The 5,303-nt window shown below is 41.8% G+C and overlaps 1 pseudogene; it reads left to right on the top strand.

The window, feature by feature from the left end:
• Nucleotides 1-4,706, top strand: part of LOC112551326 — a 36,592-nt pseudogene extending 31,886 nt beyond the window's left edge.
• Nucleotides 4,707-5,303: the final 597 nt, after the last annotated feature.

The raw sequence follows: 5,303 nt of genomic DNA, 5'->3' as shown, positions 1-5,303 counted from the left end.
ATGACAGCAGGTTATCATTATGCCATAGATCAGTGGTGCTTAATCTTTTGACCCTGTGTGCAGATGTGTGGGGTGGGCCCAGTCTGTGGACTAGATTTGACTACCTCAGCCTGACCCCATATGCCCAGGTCAGGCTCACTCCACCCCCATCCAGTCCGGCATGCCTGGAGACAACCTGCACCTCCACCACACAGATTGAGCTCCACCACCTTCACCTGGCTCTGCATCCCCCTAATCAGGTCCTGTGCCACCTTTGCCTGGACTCACATACCAGGATCAGGCTCTGTACCACCTTGCAGGCCTGGATCAGCCCCAGGCTGTCCTGCCCACCCAATCTAGTGCACAGGGCCTTGCTCTCTGGGGTGCTAGGCTCCCCAGGGGAACAGAAATTTGGCAGCATGGGAGAAGCAATTAACACTGCCACTGCTTCCCTGCTGCTAATTTTTTAAATCTGGAGGTAGCCCCACAGGCCAGATTACATGGCTCCATGGGCCATATCTGGATCACAGGCTGGGAGTTGAGTGCCCCTCCAATAAATTGAAAATTTCAGTATTTTGTGCATTACTTCTGTTTGCAGTCAAACAGTGCATCAGACAGATATTCATGTGAGGCAATTTATAGACTGAGATTTGTGTGGCATCCTTATGAATGAGTCAGCACTTAAAATATTTGTGGTGAAATCCTGGCTCCATTCACATGGGTGGCAATTTTCCCACTGATGCCAGTATATCCAGAATGTTATCTTTAGTGTTGATATTCATGCAGAAATATCCATTGATTTTAATGGAGAATGATTTGCTTAAAATTCAGTTGATAGTTATGCCCCTTTATAACTCACTCTCCAAACTAAAGTAAAAGATACTTGCTTCATTTTTACTCTGATGGCTAAAATGGTTCTGACATCTTTCTTTCTGGTCCAAAGCTCAGCACATTATATGCTGGTCCACAGTTTCTCTATAGGAATACTAGTATCTTACAGAATAATTCCCTTGATACATGTATAAATAGCCAGATGCTGTCATTGATCATTTTGATGTAAATGGGAATTACAGTGACAGTATTAAACTATATTTGTATGGGAATTCCTGTAAGCTAACAGAGTAGTATGGGAATAAAGATGCCATTCTGATATATGTGAACTAAAATAGTTTTTAAAACCTCTGTTTTCAATAATACTCACCACCAAATCCAATAAATAGGGATAAATTTGATTTGAAAACAAATGTTGGTTTTAAAACGCAGGAATTTCCTTTTAGTAGTACCAACACACAAAAACCCAGTGTGATACAGCTTCAAGATATAAAGAGCTGAAATATTTTTGAAAGCGTGCTGTATCGATTACAGAGGCCAGTAAAATTCTCAGCTATAACAGAATATAAGTGCACCCTTATAATGCCTTACTCTGATGTGACATACCTACCTTTTAGAATACAAGTTACATAAACATATCTTATGATCAAAATCCATTTCAGTGATGTGGTCTGGTTTAGACCATCTTGTTTTCTCATTTGTCTATGTTATTTCCTGGACTTTAAATCTTCAGACCCCCCTGGGGCTATTAACCCACTTTAATAAACAGGGCCATCACATCTCCCTAGTTTCCAAAACTGTCACAGCTGCTTCCAATATGTTATGTGAAGATCATAAAGACAAGTTCAGTATAAACCATTACTACAGCCCTACTTCCACTTGCCCCGATACAGCTCATTTCAAGACATTAACAATTCTGCAAAAACTGTTCTGATTATACCTCCTAATCATTTCTTAAAATAAAGTGTTCACAGCTAGATGTTAGCCTGTAGGCTCTTGAAATAGCTATTTAACAGCCCTCATTGAAATTTAAATATTTGGGAAAAAGACCTAATCCTCATAATTTATTGTTGTTACACACCAGTTTCTCTTTTCTATTGTTTTTGTTATTTGGTGCCCTACAATTTCCTGCATAAAACTCTTTTTTTTTTTTTTTATGTGCCCAGAAAGGCCACTGATTGCTTCTGTGATATACAATGGCTTTAGCAAGGAAGCCTGGAGAGTGTCTCTCATACATAATAGTTGCTTCAGCTAATGGGTCTTTGGAGAGAGGAGTTTCAAATTTTAATAAATATTTTTATGAAATTGGAAAATGTTGAGTTTGCAACAGCATCCATACAAATACTTCAGTATCTGTGTTGTACTTGTAAATTATACCAACAGAAGAGCTGTTGAAAGGGGAAGCCTTCACCATAGGTTTCTTATTAATAGCTCATTCATGTTTTTCACACCCACACTCTATTTAGTAAAATTGATGTACTACATATACAGGGTAAAAACATTATATGACATTTAAAAATAATGTAAAAGGAAAAAGGGATCAAAGCTTGGATCCAGTAATCCTACCAGCAAAATTGTCTTCAGTGGGGTCATAATTTCAGCCAATATACTTATATACAATAGAATCCAGGTTATTCAGATTGGGATTATTCACAACAGTATTAATTCACAGAGATTTGCTTGAAGATTCATTATCAGTACAGCTATTTATTGCTATTGTACATACTGGATGCTACTGGATGATATACCCAGTTGGTTTGCAACCTCTCATCTTCACAGGTGGCTAAGAATCTAATCCTATGAAGTATCTTGTTTCTACTGTATTTCATTCTTTACAAAAAGCAAGCAGTTAAAAGCAAAGAAATGAGTAAGTGTGGACAAGCTAAACTGTGTATGATCTATACAATATATCAACATCTACATCTGATTACACAGAAAGAAGTACAGATTTCATCACAGTACAGTAAACAAAAAGTAATCTGTTAAACTACCTATTAAACAGAACAGTCAGGGGACGTATCCTCTGGTGGTTGGTGGCATTTGCCACTGAGGTTATGACTCTAAACGTATCCTGTTCATAAGCACTCCCTTTAAAGTAGGGGTAGGCAACATTTTACAGCTGTAGACTGGAACGACCCACCCCAGATTAATGGTGGGTATGGGGAGGGGAGGTGGGCAATTAGAACCTGGCCACTTCTGCTAATTGTCTCTGTAGCTGAAGCCCCTTGCTGCTGAATGCGACTGAAGCTCCATGCGTGGAGACCAGATCCAGTGGTTCCTTGAGCCAGATGTGGCCCACAGGCCATTGGTTGTTGATCCTGCTGTAAAACATTCTCTCCTGACACTATCAAAGAAGGGACACAGGGCTAGATAGGCCATTGGCCTGACCCAGGATGGCTCTTCTGTTATGTAGTTGGTGGTTTATTTATGCATTTTTTTTTTAAACTTGACTTTATTGAATGGATACTTCTAAGTCATGTATATCAATTTATTTGTAGCATATCAGAAAAGGCTGAGAGGTAATCTTGTGGCCTCCTACAAATTAATTAGGGGGATGCAGCAGGGGATCGGAAATGCTTTGATCACCAGGATGCCTCTTGGGGTAACAAGGAACAATGGTCACAAACTGATAGAGAGCACATTTAGGCCAGATTTCAGGAAAAACTTCTTCATGGTTGTCTCGGACGGCCAGAGCCAACTCGAGGTGATTTAGTAATTACTCGTTCGTTGGGCGGGCTGGTGAATAGAGAGGCGGACAAGGCTTAATTGGTTGCAAAACTTTACTTACGCTGCTTGTAGCTGCGACGCTGACGGTCCGGTTGTCTGAACAACTATGTTAGTTGTTCCAGCTGGCAGGGCTCAGGCTAGCTCCTCCATCCACAAATCAAGCCGGCGAGGCAAGGGTACGTCGGGGATTGCGCTCGGCGATGGGGAGAAGAATCGATAGGTGATCAGTCTATCGATCAGCTCAGCCGCAAGTCAGATTTCTTTAGAGGCACTCTGCAGCGTGCTCAAAGTTCTCCGACTTGGGCGGAAGTCGCACAAAATTTTAAACGGCCAGCAAGCCAATTACCAGCCGCCACGTAGGAATAATTTAGAACTAGCCAATAGCGGGACACAAATTTGCATTCGAATGGCGGGAACTCTCTTGCACCGGGGTTTTCTGCTGCAACAGAAAACCTTTTACTTTGCAAGAGGCTCTCATGTGGCGGGAAAATTCCATCGTGCTGAGGCACCAAAATCACTGGGTTGTGACAATGGTAAGGGTGGCCAAAACTTGGAATGGGCTTCCAAGGGAGGTGGAGATCTCCCCTACCTTGGAGGTCTGTAAGAGAAGGCTGGATAGGCATGTGGCTGGGGTCATCTGACCCCAGCACTCTTCTGCCTAGGCAGGGAGTTGGACTTGATGATCTGTTGAGGTCCCTTCTGACCCTAGCATCTATGAATCTATGATAATGTACTTATAGGTGATAGTCTTTGAGAATAAGATTGCATATGTAATTTAGTAGAAAGAAGTGTATGTTACTTTAGCATTTGTTCTAAAATGATGTGGAGAGGAAGACCATATACCTATGGTTCTGTGCTTCTGTAATATGCCTCCGTTGGACTTCCCCTTGGAGTGGCTAAACACTTCAGGCACAATGTTTATCAGCATGTCCCCTAGGTTTAGAAGGCTGGCAGAACTTTGCAATAAAATAATTGTAGTTTGATTTATACTAACTCTTCCATAATGCCACTTCCTACAATTCTCTTTCAGAAGACACTATCCATCCTGAACATTTGCAACGCCTGCAACATCCTGAACATTTGCCTACACATTGGGAGCTACCATACATATAAGAGCCAAAAGGCAGTCCTATTTGGTAAACATCACTTCAGAGGCTGCTTCTTTTTCCCACCAGCAAGTTATTCCCGTGGTTACAATACCTGAACATAAAATGGGGCAGAGTTTTCCCAGAATGTTAGATATGCAGCCCTACAAACTTCTGGATATTTCAGGGACTGACACTTTCAGGTCAGAGGAGGTAAATAGAAAGTATTGTAATTACCTTCAAAATCATTCCAAGAAAGAGTTGTATTTATGTTACAAAATGGTAACTGAATGCAAAAAGTTACTTTTAAATCAATTTATAAAGGGATAATTTCTGTTTAGACAAACTTGAAATAAATCCTCTTGAAGAATAATTCAATTTTCCTTCTGTCTCGGACGGCCAGGGCCGACTCGAGTTACGCTCGTACGTCAGGGCGGGCTGGTGAATGGAGAGGCAGACACAACTTATTGGTTCCAAAAAACTTTACTCACACCGCTTGCAATCACGACGCAGGTGGTCCGGTCGTCAGAACAACCACACGAGTTGTTCCAGCTGGTGGGGCCCAAGCCAGTTAATCCGTCCGCAATTCTAAGCCAGCGGGGAAAGGGGTACGTCTGGGGTTGCGCTCGGCGATGGGAAGAAAGATCGATAGGTGATCAGTCTATCGATTGGCAGCCGCAA

This window comes from Alligator sinensis, unplaced genomic scaffold (genome assembly GCF_000455745.1).
Source record: "Alligator sinensis unplaced genomic scaffold, ASM45574v1 scaffold1029_1, whole genome shotgun sequence".
Lineage (NCBI taxonomy): Eukaryota > Metazoa > Chordata > Crocodylia > Alligatoridae > Alligator > Alligator sinensis.
Note: the sequence above shows the minus strand (reverse complement) of the source record. Positions and strands in the feature narration are given on the sequence as shown.